This window comes from Megalops cyprinoides, chromosome 4 (assembly GCF_013368585.1).
Source record: "Megalops cyprinoides isolate fMegCyp1 chromosome 4, fMegCyp1.pri, whole genome shotgun sequence".
Taxonomy (NCBI): Eukaryota; Metazoa; Chordata; class Actinopteri; order Elopiformes; family Megalopidae; genus Megalops; species Megalops cyprinoides.
The window spans coordinates 39,363,317-39,380,573 of record NC_050586.1 but is presented as its reverse complement, the minus strand read 5'-3'; the positions used below and the strand labels follow the sequence as shown (position 1 = coordinate 39,380,573).

The 17,257-nt window shown below is 40.3% G+C and overlaps 1 protein-coding gene across 4 annotated transcripts in view; it reads right to left on the bottom strand.

Moving 5' to 3' along the window:
* The window catches only part of sema6a (sema domain, transmembrane domain (TM), and cytoplasmic domain, (semaphorin) 6A), a 79,044-nt gene extending 66,712 nt beyond the window's left edge, over positions 1-12,332 (bottom strand). For all 4 annotated transcript variants that reach the window (XM_036526032.1, XM_036526034.1, XM_036526033.1 and 1 more), the window contains exon 1: positions 11,964-12,332. The gene's annotated coding sequence lies outside the window, so the exon portion shown is untranslated. The remainder of the gene's footprint in view (positions 1-11,963) is intronic.
* Positions 12,333-17,257: the final 4,925 nt, after the last annotated feature.

Here is a 17,257-nt window from a genome sequence, read left to right as displayed (position 1 = left end):
TTGCTTGGCTGGGTGTAATTTTGTCCTCTCCAGTCCCCCATTAAATGATTTGTTTAAACTTGTAATGAACTTTGTCAGCTGTCATGATAATAGTAGTTGTTTAGCAGAACAGCTAATGAAACACAGCTTGTTTGACTTAAAAAATGTCAAAGATAAGAAGGAAGCCATTAATAAATGCATCATGCTTTGATACCTAAAACCTAACCAGCCTCTTACGACAGCGGAATAACTAATGGCCACTTAAAATAATCTACCACAATTCATTTGTAAATGTCTAGCTTGTGTCTCAGGTTTTGGGCCAGAACAACAAGGGGAAGCATTGAGTCTTTCACCTGTTAACTAATGAATTGTATGACTGGTCCATGGCGCCACTACTGTGTGGAGGCTACCACTCTTATCGGCAGCGCTGTGCGCAATCATGTTTGTTTGAGATAGCGTCTCTCAGCGTTAGACATGCAGGGGAATTTGGCTGGCCCTGGATGACTGCACCTCAACAGGGATACTGAAGAACATAAATCCACTGCACCCTGAGGGGAGTGGAGATCAAAGTCAGGTAGAGAAATGTTTCTGCAACAATACCAGAGGATCCTGCTCTTATGTAGGTCAGATGTTGAACAGAAGCTGCACGTCTGGATATGGTTTCCCCCCTTCCTATCTGGTTACCGTGCATTAGCTCACACAAACTAACGGGCTGCCAAGTAAACCACAAAAGGGAAACCTAAGATGGCTGACTAATTAATTGCGGATGGCCATTTTTCCAAATCGACAGAATGCTTGGATTGACAGTCTCATGGCGAGAACCATTTGTTATTTTGAGAATACTCTTGCTACACAGTGGGTAAATCCTCATATGAAGAAGAGAATTGGAAATTCAAACTACCATGTGGGACTCATTGGTGACTGGGAGCATGGGGACCATAAACAGTCGACTGCGTTGCTATCTGCATCACATCATGTGAGTGACAACGATGCTTCACACAGAGCACAAAGCCACACCACACGCTACACTTCTTAGCTAACTGATCTGAGCAGCTTCTGAAAAAGACCATGCATAATACAAAAACTCACCAGTCATACACAAAGGAAAAAATGCACTCCACAGTACACTAATGGATAAGAGTGTCTACCAAACAAATACACGCATAAAATGAAAAACCGATACTCGCAGGACATTAGTTCGTTAGATCTGGCATGTAGCACAGAGTTTTATATAATGTTTTTGATGGTTTTTACAGAGGATGCTCTTAAAACGAGGAAGTTCTGAAAATGCATTTCCAGAAACCATAAAGGGCGGCATATGTGTCTCTCAGCAGACGCAAACCCTGCAGACCCTGCAATCCTCTCCTTGAGTTCACAAATGGGCCCAGCTGTGAGTGCAATGGGAGACCATCAAAAGCAGAGGCTTTGCCTTCTTGAGACTACACGCCATAAAGGGAATCTTGCACTTAGAGACAGACCCCTGAAATGGTGCTTCTTGCTGAAAGCAATATAACTGCATGGCTCTCTGTGTGTGTTTGCTTTTGTTTCATGCACACAAACTGATGTTATATTTAAAATGTTTCCTTCTAAGGGCATTTCCAGTTTTGTCTGATGCTGTTTGACAATCTGATGGTGACTGTGCTTAGTCCTTAAATTTCAGATGTGAATTGAAGCAAGCATTGCATTTTTTGATTGTTACTGAGAAATCTTGTGTACGAATACAAAAATGAACGCCGAATTTTGTAAGTTAATGACAAGAATAAGGAGAAAAACCCAACAATAGTAGGTACATTTCAATGTCCACTAATGCCACGCGTATAGATTTTTTTCCTCTGCATCTCGAGAAACCTACAGTTCAATCTAAATGCCCAAATAAAGATTTAAAAAGCATGTATGCCTGAGACAAAAAAAACAATGCATTGTATCTTGGGCAGAGAGGTTGAGAGAGAAAGGGATAGCAGGAACATCATGCTGAGTGCTGCACATCCATGAAGACAGCGGTGGGGGACAAAAAATCAATTTCAAACTCATCATCTCGGGGAATGTGTTTGTGTTCGCTCAAGATATCAGGTATACTGCTGGCATGCAACACATAGGTCTGCTGTCTGCTGCAGTATTTTTAACATGAGCGCTAGGCTATTGGAATACTTGGCAACGTTGCAGTGTACTCTCTCCAACCCACAGACCATGCTCCCTGCATTTTTGCCTGTCATCAGACACATGATAGATAAATTCAATGTTTTCATATGCGTACGTGATGCAACATTTAAAATGTACACACTTGAAGTAGAAATCAAGAAATCTACTGGTTCTGTAAGTCAGGAAGACCTTTCACCAGGTCACGAGAACAAAAAAAACGCATCTGCTACAATCTGTTTAAATGTGGCTCTTCAGCGGGGCTCCATCTGCGAATTCTGAAACATGACCAGAGCACCGTAACACTCCTCTGAGAGCCACTCTAAGTGCTCCCATCCCACCTCCACACACAAGGCCCTCGCTAAACACTGAGGTCCTTGTGGCCGTGCTGGTTCTACCAGGCACACGACACCACATGGCTGCAATTTGTCTCATTAGCTACATAATAAATGTACACAAAGCGGTATTATTGTTGGACCTTTTTACCGACAAAATCTTCAGATAGAAATCACTACAGCTTTGCACACAGTTCCTCATTAACTGTGATGTAAAACACTTCTTTTGTCATTATTAGAATATTCACCTGAAAATGAAATAAGAAAGCAGCCCATAAGATGCCATATGACACTGTTGTCCTACTTGAAAAAGACCAAAAGCCAATCAGTAATATTTGAAAATTGAACAACAAAATAAAATTGAAGTCTGATTTTTCAGGCCAAGGATCTTTAACAAGGACTATTAGCTGCATTCACCTTGCACTGGTGCAAAGTCTTCAACAAATGAACAACATTGAATTCAGTAAATCGTTAATATGTGAAAAGAGCTGATGGCCAGGATGTCTGTAGTAAACACTGAAAAAAGTGAAAAGACAAGGAGGCAACGCTTCTTGATGGGAAATATGTCGCCTTCTACAACTAGCCAACAGAAAATGGAAGCAGCAGCCCTGTTCCCAGGGAGTGGATTTAAGGGAATCTTAAAACGAGGTACCTTTGAGATAGCCCATACCTCCATCTTCCTGTATCACCTTTCACAAGGCACTTTCTGGACAAATGAAGGCCTGACAATAGCTTTCCCAGCCTCGCTCACCCACTCCATTCACCTGCACCTGGGAGTGCCCGCAGAGTGATGTCACCCAACCAGCAATCATATCACTTCAAAGGCATAAAAATGTCTACATCAGTGGGCCCAAACAGCCCACTTCTCCTTTGTAGCTCCACGGTAAGATTCGCTCTAGGAAAGGTCACATGGACGACAGAAATGCAGTGTCTGAATCATCCCGGGGCTTGGATTTCAGCCCAAAGGCGCTAACGGCTGCAAGGTTCTTTATTCTTAACACATCTAAATGAAAGGCTGCAGACGAAAGTCCCGTGATTAGAGGGCTGTCCGTCCCCCTTACGTCAGAGTCGCTCCTTTGAATGCACCCACTGGCAAGGTTTAAAATGCAACCAGTCGTAGCAACAGTGCAGCCATATTCAGCTTCCGCACGGCAAAAAATATAACCCACGATTACGCACAGATTCAGGAAGTAATACACCAGCGGAGGCCTTGGATGGATTTAGAAACAGCATGCTGCACCTCCTCCACATTTACCAGGGTCAAATATGAAAGCACAACAAAAAATGACGCAGCCTTTTCAGAAGCAAAACTATGAACATTAATATATTTTGCAGTCAGTGTGGATCTGAAATCTTTCAGTTGGCAACCAACGATGCCTTTCCTGCACACAATACCTCATATGAACGGAACACAGAAAAACCAGAGAAGGTATGTCCACAGTAAACCTGAAGAGATTCTGGGAGAAAAGAAAAACATCCTATTCATATCTGGTTCAAATTATGACTTTCAGTTAGATATTGGCATGGTTCCAGAATGTATGCATGATTCTCTTGGCCACATTCTTAAATCAGTAATACTGAATCAATCTCAGTTTATTTCACAACTGTAGCAAGAGGGGGAAAATCTAAATGGAGGGCTGGTCTTCACTTTGATCTATGCTGCATGGTTTGTTAACTACATTACAGGTTCTCGGGTGGATTTGGAGGCACAATCCCTGAGTCCTACGTCATTGCACCTCTTTAGCTCCTCTTAATGTGAAATGGTTTAAAAGGCCTGCTTGCGGGAGCTGTATGGCTTCTTAAAGCACACGCCCTGAGGAAGAGGCTGCTCCGCACTTGGCCTTGCAGTCTTTCCAGCCTTTCAACAGGCACCCCGACACTGTCTCAGGCCTTGAAACTATGGCAACGGAATAAGAAAGCAGCCTCCATGATTAATAGATGAGAATCGCGGTGCCAATCTCTGTAGGCCTGGGGATGGGGACAGATGCACTCCCCTCTCCGTGAGCCATTGGCGTGTGCGCCACGGCACGGAATCCAGGGCCCTCTGACACCAGCGTCACCCCCCCAAACAACATGATCTCATATCGCCCCCTCACAGGACACTAAGAAACCCACAACCGGGTTCTGCACAGTCCCTGGTGCACATGCTAACCAACAGTCAATAGGCCTAACCCACCACGCACCAGGCAACCAATCCTGCTCATACCTCACCCCCAAATATTGATTCCTGAACCTCTTTAATTCCGCCGCCGACTCACAGAACACGGAGAGTCAACACTCTCTGAGATGGACTTTGGATGAGTGCATACATAAAATGCTGGCTGTCAAAGGCATTATCTGGGTAAATCATAAAAGCATCACACCAGCTCTGGCACCACAGCCACAGGCACTTAGCTTATGGACAATAACACAATTTAATGAATACGTATTCAAAAGACTTGGCTGAGACAGCAAGTTTGCGGGGACATGCCATGCAAATTGAAGCGATGCATGGCAAAGGCCATTGCTTTGAGTCAGCAAGTGCACCACGTGAGCTGAGCTTTCAGATAACGGCCCACTGAAAGGGTGCATTCATGGTTCCGGTTACAGCCTTACCTGCAGGGTCTCCAAACCTGACCATCCCCGTGCTCTTTCCCTGCCGTCGCAGGGCCCTGTCACCGGAGAATCGCGCGTTTTTAATAGCAGCGCGCTCCGCACGTCGCAATTAGCTGCAGTAAGGGATCCGACTGCCCGCTCTCCCCATTCAGCACTGAGAGTTCAGGCTAGGATTTCACACGCTGATAAGGGCACTGAAGAGAATTTCCAGTTCCAGAAGTTATTTGATTATTTTATTGCCTGAAATGTCAATATTGGATTTGCCTAACGAACCCTTTATCAGGGATCACATATGAAGAACACTGCCAGTCTCTAAATAAAACCGATGAGAGGCTGTCTGGATATGGATCTTGTATCATGCATTACAATGCATACAACATACCTGCAGTTGTTTGCTTATAAGTATCAACTGTTTGTTTATTCAAAATCAACACTCCACCAGACACACTATGTAACCACCTAACAACAACATTATAATATGCATTACATATACATGGTATACATGACTATACACAACATACATGATTCATTAATTCTTCTTTTAAAATTGCATATATAAACACATTCATTTGTCTATGATTCTTTCATTCAGTGTTTGGTCTAGCATTTTTATTCAGTGCCTGGCAACAAAGTAAAGAATGGATTTAAATCATGACTTTGCATGTGCCAATCAGTGAGTATTCACTCTTTCATACCCTACTCCAGCACCTGAAGAATCACAGTTTTCTCAAACAGTTCTCCACCACATCTTTTAGTGAGCTGATTTTATCCATTTTAAACATGTGGGGTTCACAGAGATAACCGCACACTGTGGTTTTCTGTATAGTGCCTTTTCATACATACAACATAGGTTATATCGTGCAGCAGCTACAAGCAATTCAAAATTCAACCAGACAAAGACTACTCCTTCCTCATTTCACACATCGGTTGCTACTATAACCTTACAGGGGTAGTGAGGGAAAGCCATCTTATAGCAATATTTCACTGGTACACTGGTATAATATTTGATGTATAAAGCATTTCACTCCTTTTTGTAGTGAAGGTTGGTTTCCTCTTTGCAACGACAACCAAAATATTTCAGCTATTATTTTTGTGTTTCGTGTACGCACAGCTACCTGGGCAAACATTTGCATAATGAAATTTCATATCACTACTGCAGCAAAGATAACTTCATTTTGGACCCCCTTGAGTACTATTGGCCTAGGTGCTACACTGATAAAACATTAAGAGCTCTACTTATGATGTCTCTGCTTTTTATTATGCCGCTAATGCTTGAAAATAGCACTAAATTTGTATGTAAATGCATTCAATGTGTTAATGTTGTAGATACCCTAGATCCACACCGCCACAATACAAACAAACAGACACACATACATGCATATGCGCAGATGCACATTCTATGATTCACTCTCTTCATCAGCATGGCCTATCTCCTACGTCAGGTGTAGTTGGTCCTAAATACACATTAAAGCGACAGATTTTAAATTTGAAAATTAGAATGTATTACTGCTTCCCTTGCAGAGTCCTGTGGGAAACTCTCGGCCAATGAGAGGCGAGGCGGTCAGATCCTCATTAGCACATGTGCTCTGTAGCATGTGCCAAGATGCAGATGGAGGGGCGCGATGTGCAATTGACTCAAGAGCTTTTGTCCCCCTCATACTCTGGCTGTTATGCCACTTGAAATGTGCACATTTATGTGAATTTACACATTTATCGGCCCTTTTGGACGAGACAATACACCAAGGTTCTGACTCATTTTGGTTATTAAAGATCTCAAGGCAATTCTTGGAAAGAGTAAGGGTGTCAGCCCTTGCGTCCTGGCCGAATTCCAAAACCAGCTCTCTCAATCTGGCCACCTAATCCTCCTCTAATGTTGATTGGCAATATAAACCCTTGGACCCCACCCCCACCTTGACTCCCTCCCCTTCCCTTGCTCACAAAAAAGAAATGAGTTTTCATGTGACCTACTTGGTTAAGTAAGTGTAAACAAAAGTAATTAACAATTACCACGGCCTCTTTGCATAATAAAAAATAATAACGACAATACCAATAACAAAAGAGAAGCATTATCATTGTCATCAGAAAAGCAATAGCAGAAATGTGACACAGGTTATGCTATGCATACAGCGACAGCTAGCAGTGTTAAATGTTGGACCCAGTGCTTCTCCTCTTATTGAACTTTAATCTGTTAAAAAATGGTAATTGGTTACATCCAATTACCATCCAAAATGACCCCTGATATCATACCAGACCTGGACAATGGTATAAAAGTGTTCTCCCTCTTTAAAATGTCCCTTGAACATATATTTGTTGATTTTGTTCTCAGTCTCATTTGCACTAACATATGCCATTACAAGCCATTACACACACTTTTTATATAAGCTTTTTCATACTGAAGAACTGAACCAAATGAGTTTGTCCTGCATCACAGCAGTAGATACTCAAGGCAAACATGGTGGTCCACAGTATGCCCAAAATTATTTTATGAAAGAAAAGGGGCTGAATCTTTTGGACTGGTAGGCTTGTCAGCTGTGAGGATTAGCTCACAATGTACCAGTATCAATAATGACTGAATTGTTATGTGATTATGATAAAAAGCCTTCTTAAGTGATTGGTGTAGCAAACTTGGAACCATTTTTTTCTTCTGTGATATCATTGCTGTTGGAAAGCAAGACCTGCAATTCATAGCATGCTGAAAAGATATATTTGTTTAAAAGAACTATAAGAATTGGCCAAATTTGACCATGCTACACTCATTACTATGGTACCAATGGTTGAAAGCTACTATTCTACAGACTGCTATGTGGCTGGTGCATACAAATAGACAACAAAAAATAAATTACTGCTGGGCACAATGTTTCAAGTGTATAATAAAGCCTGTAAAAACAAATAGGGTAATAACTCATAACAATAAAAAATAAATATGTTACTTCCATAGTCTAGTATTCCTCCATAAGTCATAGTGAAACATTATGCTGGTCATCATTAAGAAGATTTCATGTTAAATCCAAGGTTTTTCAGGAGGCTGATCAGAATTAATGAAACATACAGCCATTCTGTGATTTATATATTTGATGTCTGTATTAAGAGTGCAATAAATATTGCCAACTGAGTGCATAAACAAGAATGGGAACCATTTTAGAAGCGGGTGAGGTTCATAAATATGTGTTTTGTCTGTCAGAAACAGAGCAAACTATCCAACTACAACATAAGTAACTGCAGAACAAATTGTTGTCACATAATGTCATAAATAAAACACAAAAGAGAAGTGGCATATCTGTGTTTGAAACTGTAGCCAGTGATGAACTCAGCGTTGTATTGCAGATTATAAAACAATCTCTTTATCATTTCTCACTTGAGAAACAAATGTTATAGCATTATTGTATACCATTGCTTATCTTTTTAGCATCAAATACATGTGCTAAACACCAGAAGTTTCAAACACATGGTGCTTGACAGCAATTCTACCCATGAGAAACACGTTTTCAGCCAAAAATTAAGCCAAGTTCCTCATGCGCACAAGATAGAACCATTCAACCTGTTTTTTCCCTATACATTAGAAATGCCTGCTCATGTTTCCTATTTTCAGGCATGTTAAATAACATCACTATCATTCAGCAGTTTATATGGACGCACATTAATGCACACGAAATAATAAATTATTCACAAAACACAAATCCCTCCGATATATTGCCAGCCTGTATTCAAAACAATGATTAACGTGGACTCACTTAGTTTAATTGGGCACGATTTATTTGTGCATAGGCTACCTATTTATCAATTATTCAGATTGAGCAAATCTGAGCGACCTTGACAGAGCAGTGTAAACAGACCACAGAACAACCACCCCCCGCACACCAGTGTGACAAATCCACATCAGTCACACACAATGCCAGCCTTATTGCCATTGTTGCACACTGCACATCAAATGCTCCACTGTGCTTGGCTCCAAATAGAAACACCACAATGTATAGTGATGGTTTGTATTTATCTGCTCTTAATACCAGGATAGAAAAGATGCTTTTTTTTTCTCCAAACGGCGGTCACGCAGAGTAAGAGGAGTCCACTTTTGTGCAGGAATCAATAGCAGAATCATGGGTAATTTTTTGTTTGCCTTTTTAGCTTGTTAGTAATTTGACATTGTTCAGAGGAGCTACTTTGAAATCTTTCAACAGCGCCCCGCTGTCGTGAGGTTCCACTGTCTACACTGATAACGACTCTGTCACACACCTTTTCTAACCAACCAGACATGTTTCCTTCCAAGATTGCAGCGTGGGCTTTTTGTAGGTCTGCTGTTGTCCATGCCATTTTGTAAACTAGAAAATAATAGTATAACACTGCTAGAATAATTCTGATTATAAGAATGCACAATACTTATTTTAAGATCAATAAAGCAGTCCTAACTCACACAACAAAAAAATTGTTGTAAAGGTATTTAACAGAATTACGTCACATGTTCTCCTAACAAAATATTTCCATGATGATGTGTAATACACATACTGTGTTCTGTTATTATGAGAAAAAATGCAGTGAAAAGATTCAAGATCTCAAGATTCAAAAACTCAAGAAAACAATCTTCCTCAAGCACAGTTTTCTTATGAAGCCATACGTTACGCTTAAGCAAAATGGGAGAAAATGGGAAAAAAAGTGGGAGAGCATTTAATATGGCTTAAAGTTGTCATTATGCGTCATTATCTGAAAGCCTTTCTTCTAATTTGAAAAATTCTGCTTAATGTGTATTGAATTGTAGTTTACAAGTAAACACTTACAAGGAGACTGGAAGGAAAGGGAAATTAACACAAATTATCAGGAGTTGGATGTCAGTTTGATCTGAGCAGAGCTGCCAGATTGGCACAAGGCAGGGCTGCTGGCCATTTACTGCAGAAGGGCAGGGAAATCTGGTGTCAAAGATCATTGCCACATGGCAACGTGACAATGTGGGTTTTTTTATCACTTCACCCTAATGGCACAGAAATACGAAGCCAAGACAGAAAACTTTTTTTTTTCCGGAAATCATATGTTGTCAGGCCAAACCACACATTTTCTCATGACACACAATATCCAATGAGATCTGCGCTTTGAGGCCCAATGGAGTGTAATGAAACGACCACCCTTAAGACTGCCTCTCACACCCCAACCCCCTCTGCCATGATTGACGCCTGTGCAGACGTGAGCTTCCAGGGATGGATTTGCTCCTTAAATCACTGTGCAGTACCCCCTCCGTTCCCCAATCACTAGCATTTACTCATCTCAATATAAAGGAAGACCACAGGGGTGTACATTCGAACCGTCTTATTCCATGTATGATTTCGTGTGTAATGGAAATGCGTGTTTTCATATTTTCCTCTTGCTATTTGTGTTAATTTGTTTGACCTTACCACCGCCCAGCGTTTTCAGCCACACCCACAGTGAAGTCATGTGATTTGGTTTATTGGCAATAAATACATTTTCATGTAAAAACATTTTTAGATTCACAAATACAACTACATGCTTACCAAATGTCTCCCCCTTTCTCATTAAAAGTAAAATGAATCCATAACTGGAAGGTTTAATTCGACCTATAGAAAAACTTACCAATTGTCCATTTTAAGCCAGTTTATTATAGTTTTGAGTGTGTGTGTGTGTGTGTGTGTGTGTGTGTGTGTGTGTGTGTGTGTGTGCGCGTGTGTATGTGTACGCGCGCGCGCGCGCGTTTGGATAATAAGCAGTTTAACTTCGCTTCATACGTTGTTTCACGCAACGGTAAGTATCAACTTCAGTACACATTTGTGAGTCTAATGTAAACTCACATCAGTCAGTTGATATAAATAAAGAATACAAACATTTATAGCTGGCTATTTTTTTCATATTAAATCACTGACCTAGATCATGTGTGGCTTAATAATCGCCAAAACGCTTCAGGAGGTGGAGAAGAGGTTGACTTTATACATACATTGAAATTATTAAAAAAAAAAAAAAAACATGAACATACGTAAACTAACAGTACTTGCAACATGCTCGTCTATGAAACTATGAGCAAATGTTAGAACGTCTCTGTTGCAAGCGACAATGAGATGCCCCGCTGCAAAGGTAAACTGAAAATCTTCGTGCATTTTTGCATTTCGAAATTAGTTTTCTTTAATAGTTACCTATTTGTTAAATATTTCGTATAAACCTCGACTACATGATAATGGCATATGGACACAGCCACAGCGATAGACTTCATTCCCTGTATATCGCCACGCTATTTTACAGGGAGACCGCTGTCTAAAAGCGTACGCTCCGCCGGCTGTTTGTCTTAGCAGACGCGAGAATGTTATCTTTTCAATTGTGTTACCAACCAGGGCCCCAGGAATCGGGCAACCGTGGGGTCTGAGCTATGCACAAGTGTTCACTGGAATTCACTGCCGAGCTATTTTCGTGGACAGAAAATAAATGGTTTAATTAGATCTGCAATGTCCCTCAGACATAGTTCTTATTAATTTCGGCTCTTCCTTTAAGCAACTGGAACCTAGGCTCTCAAAAGAAATATTTAAAGGGTTTCCAATCATAATTTGTACGAGTTAATTGGCAAGACGCAATCAGATTGAAAAAAGTAATTGCGCCGAGACGCTTATCACATCCTCTGACAAAACAATTTATACTTATCAACGGCAAACACAAACATGTGCATTTTAGCTGAGAAACAAAGAAATTCAGTGAGACCCCTTTTCACAATCAAATGAAACTAGATTTAATTAATGACATATCCACACTAAATAAAGAGATAACGTGGTAGCCAGAAAACTTTCTGTCTACGAAAATATATAGTTCCGTTAAAAGCAAAAGTTAGTTTTGCACTTGATATTGTTCAGTCAATCGGCACCGCACATGTACATTAAACCAAGAGTATAGGCAGCGCATGCAAAGTAACTTCAGAAATATCCATAAATACAATACCTTCAGATCATGAATGGACAGTGCTCGGGAGTACGAGAACCAGCAGCAGGTCTTCCCGTTAGTAATCCATTTAAGATTCTGTCTGGTGGCAGTTCGAAGTGTATTTCAATAAATGTTCGGCAAAAATGCGTAGGGGTACTTTTGAAGGTCTAGGAAGAATATGCGCTTTTATCTCACTGGCCGTGCCAGCACACACTTTTGCTCTTCAGATGGAAAAATCCATGGAAAATCCACTTTGAACCCAATTCTTAATAAATCCTTTAAGGAGAACGATCAGAACCAATCTGGCGTCCAAGAACTAACAATGGAGCGTCCCGAACCATTCGCAGCAACCGAGCACAGTTCTTCCACAAAAGCTGCTAGTCATCCTATTTGGAGATGAAGCCTTCTTACTAGAGCACAGCGATCCCAGCTGTCACTCGCTACATACAGGGAGGAGCTAAGCTCAAGACTGGAGCGTGATGGTGTGGAATTGGATCTTTTGTTTCACAGGGAGCATATGAACTACTGTATTTTCAGATTTTCGATAGCCCGTCGGTTGTGTGGTTGATGAGGAGAAAGAAAAAACTGTAAGCTGTGTATTAGACCATCGCAAAATTGTCTCAAGGTGCGATGCTGTTTAGGTGAATATATTCTATATTCTGTCGGATTTTCCTAATTTGTATTCTTCAGAGAAAAGTCCAAAACCATACATCGCGTTAGGCTGCATTATCTGTAGAGCGGCTTAAAACACTCTTTAGTGTAATGCTAAGGATGCTTTGCAGTTTCTGAAGGCAACCGCAATTGCTTTATGAGAGTCTCTTCACGAGAAACAAAAACAAACGGAACGAAGCCAGTTTAAAGCTTTTCTTTCTTTGTCAAAGGGAAACCCTACTCCGGTGGTCTCGTCTTCTCCAGGCACAGGGTTTATAATCGCCCTTCATTCTGATCCTTATAATAGCCAATCAGTTCAAAGAATAAATAGAACAGCAAATCCTTTCAAAGTTGTTGTTAGTCATTTGTTTTGGTAGATACTACTCCCGTACTAAGTCAACTCAAGGTCCACATAGATATATTTCTCAGCTCATTCGCATATACTGTAGCCTGTGCCGAGCTGCGCGGTTCTCTAGTAGGGCGAGGTTTTCAGGTGCATTAACAGAGCTGTGAGTGTGTTGATATGCACTTAGGGACCGTTTAATCGCCGCACAACTTCCCCCGCTTGGTTACGTTATAGCTTTGCGAATTAACGTTTCGGTTTATCAAATACGCACCTCCTGCGGTTTACTCTGGTTGTATTCACTGCCCACGTTCCCCTTTAATTGCGCCCCATATTGACACTCTCCCCCTATCCCGGCGCTACGTTATTGCGTTTGTTCTGCTCCAACATGAGCAATTATTGTAGCGCATCTTCGTGAGCTACCTTTCCCCAAAAGGCGTCGCCAAAATGGATTTATGAAACGAAGTGGTTTGAAATTAAAACGTAAATTGAAACCACTACGGATTTAGCTTCAACAGCTGATACTAAAAAACTAATTATGCAAAAATAAGATAATCTTCGTTATAATTTAATGGAAATTAAATTCCAGTCTAAACAAGTGTAGCCTACTCGTTTCAGTAACTGTATCGGACATTTTTTTAGTATCTACAAACAACTCCACATCACTTTTAGTTTAATTGGTATTCAGACTAATAATGTGCAAATGAAACATAACCATACGTTTTGTTTTATAAGGCAATTTCCTCTGCAGCAATGTTTACGGACAGGGACAGGGACCAATAATTTCCAGAAATATCTCAATGAAAAATGGTGTTGACATTTCTGTGCAGTGTAGAGTGTGAAGTGGCGTGACCTGAATGTTGGGGTAATGAAAGAAATTACTAAACTAATAAAAAAGAGAAGCAGGAGGAAGAGCATGGAGTTGAAAAGGTACTGCCCCTCATGTAAACACATTGGACATTTGGGGTTTCTAATTGTCTTCAACAAACAGATAAAATGTCACTATCATTAAAGTAAGCCTCTTGGTTGAAATTTTTAACACAGACCAGTGAGATCTCTGGAAACAGCCATCATAAAACAATTTTCCCCAAACCAGAAGCTCTTGCCAGGAAAACTCATGACCACTTTGCTATGACAAACAGTCAAATCAGCTTTCCCACTGGAAATCATGGCTTGACATTCAAAACTGACACTTTCAGCCATAAGTATGAAACAAAATAATATGCATTTCCGTATTCTGTGATCAAGTTGCCCCACTACAAAACAATAAATAATCACAGTGAATGTCAGACTGAACTGTTGTCTTGAGTCAGTTGAAATTAGACTTTGCAATCTCGGTATTTTCATTTTACAAGTATTTTCGAAATCGTCACAATATTTATGCCATATGTTAGACTATATTTAATTCCTGGAAAGCAGGGCACTATAGGGGAGATTTTTCCTGATTTAGAATCCTAGAGATTCTGGTCTGCAGGCACTGTGCTGTGATCAAGTACTTCCCCTGAAACTAAATTTTTGGTTTGTCATTATTTCTCAAAATGTCTCACCTCATTGTCATTTGGCTCCTATAAAGAAGAAGGTGTGCATGATGTGGGCTCTCACTATTCATTATTGACAGACATGGCTACATCTGGGGTGGACTTCAGAATTGTTGACGGCTTCTTGTCACCTGGTGATGAAGGCTCACCTTTGTTTAACCCAAGTTTCCACAGACCCGTGTCGTCTGTTGTGATGTCTGTTGATGTTTTCCCACTACAGTTACTGAATTGTGATTGGTTTCCAGGGTGGAGTTAATTTACTACAGGACTCACTCTAGTTCTGAAGTCTGTCTCTTTTGAGATACCTCTGAAGTGCAGTGATGGCAAGCAGACTATCTCTTCCTTAGATGTGATCTATTTGAATTTTACAACTGTGAAAAGAAAATCCTGTGGGAGAAAAGGATAGAGATAAGCTTGAGCTTGGATAAGATATACAAGCTTGGAGTTTTTAGTAGGTTAATAACTGAGCTACATGGGAATAGCCCGTAGACACACCAGGATCAACCCTAGGAATGTTAGTATTAATCTCTCCTATCAAAGGAACCTAATATTGGTGTGTTCCAAAAAAAAAAAACTATCTATGTTTCCCTTTCTGATGACCAGTACAGTCAAAATGGTCTGTCACATAAATGCAGTGTTGACACAGTCATATTGGAGTGCTGCCCTGGCAAATTAATAGTTTCAGAGGAAGCAAACACTATGTCTGTAGATAAAAGAGATTGACAACATTATGATTTTGAGGATTTGTGGTATTTAGTTATGCCAGAATTAACAAAAGCACACAAAGAAATGAAGTGCCATTTCAAAGACCAAACAAAACCACTTCCTACCTGTTCCCTCTTTAATTATCGAACAGATCAAATATTCCCATGGTTTCAGGTAGGGAATGAAATTCTCAGGATGACTAAGTTGGATTACTGTAACTGAGTGACTACAGCAAACACATATTTCCTGTTAGCATGATCCCAGTTCTAACAATCAAACAACCTTTGAACAGTCGGTAGAAAGAGGATACCCGAATTAGATTGTTATCCACTGAGTAACTGCAGTGAGTAACTCAGACACACACTGACAGAGAGTGGTAATACTCTGTTACAAAGAACAGTAACTGTTTTAAATCTGCTCTAAAGATCACTTTGCATGCTTTCAAACAGCAGATTTTGCTCCTCTCTTCAATTCAAAGCCCCCTCTTAATCATCTTCCTTCCTTTCTCAACTGCTCCACACCCTGGATGGCTGCACAGTTACAATGAATCTATACACTGCCAGTCATTTCAGCTTTTAGTTATTCGATTAGCCGATTATCCAGTTGCTCAGGTAACCTAGTTGGCCATAAATAGGGAAAGTGGCAGGGGAAATAAGTTGACTGCATGCTAGAGATACACATGCGAGTGGCTGGCCATGCGTGCTTATTTAACACTGAGTTCACGATACCTTCCACATTCCTTCCCCATGACTTGATTCCTCCCCATTATTCACGGAGTCACTTGAGTAGAAAGGCAATTCTTGGTGGGCTCCACAGATCAGGGGCTGGCAGCAGAGAGAGAATGGCTCTACCTGAAACAGGAAGTCTCTTTTTTAACAACATTTCACCTTCTTAGTGTAGTGGATTTCACACGACTTAATTGGTCTCAAGGAGGTTTGCAGCGAAACCAGTTTTTCACTTCAACAGAATAACAACCAGAGTTATCCTTGATTCTCGTCAGTCACACCCAGAACACATTGATTTTAACGCAGCTAATCACATCTAAGAGCACTAGTGTATACAAATGTAATAAGTCATATGTTTCCTATCAAGACCCATTCTTGAATTTACTAAAGTCTGTCTACAGCCTGAGTGCTGCCTGACAGATCTGTCTATGAAACTGGTAATGATTGGACTTATTTGTTTAACTTCTGTCAAAGTACCTAAGAAAGGGTAAGAAATAATTCAGTGTTTTGACATAAGAAATTCTGCCACAATTAGAACAGTGGGGCCAAGAGAATACAGATGCCAAGCTTCAAAAAAGTCAGGGCAGTCAAGAAAATGCTTAAGTTGTTTCAGACATCACTGGGCCATTCAGTTAGGTTATTCATTGGAGAATCTGGGTGAATTTTGATAAAAATGTTTTGTTAACGAGAAGTTAACAAGATGAGCTAAGAAATACAATGTCCCATTGACCTTGGTAGAATATTGGAGCCTTTACTCCTTGCATTGCATAAACTTCTCTTTGCATGAATGCGGAACTTGCAGCTAAGCTTTTTATCTCATAATAACCACCTCTGCTTTTATACTGGGAAATTTTTGTTTTGTGAATGTGTGGATATGAAGCTTAGATGAGAAAGGAGTTATCCCTCCCCACCTGGTAATACCATAATTAATAGTAAGGGAATGTACAACTGCAGCATCTGCACATTTTAGATAACTATTTACATATTTGTATCGTTAAGCTTATTTTTACCTCCCATTCCTCATTTTCCATTCTTGTTTACATGTTCTCAACAAAAGAATACATTTTAAAATTCAAACTGAGAGTTATTTTTCCAGCAGACAAAACAGCATTAGTGGTATTAGTGTTATGGTACTAATTTGAACCAGCCAAAGTAGTTGTGATGAGAAATTCTTGCAAATGTTTGAAAATGGAGGTGCATTCTACTATGTGAATTCTCGTGGTGATCTGTGTTGACTTTGAGCAATACTAGTTGAATGAACATTCCCTGTCATGTAGCTACAGTAACATTTTGCCTGGCTAGCTAAATGTCACTTAGCTAGCTAGATTATGTTAGTTAGTCCTGGTTATA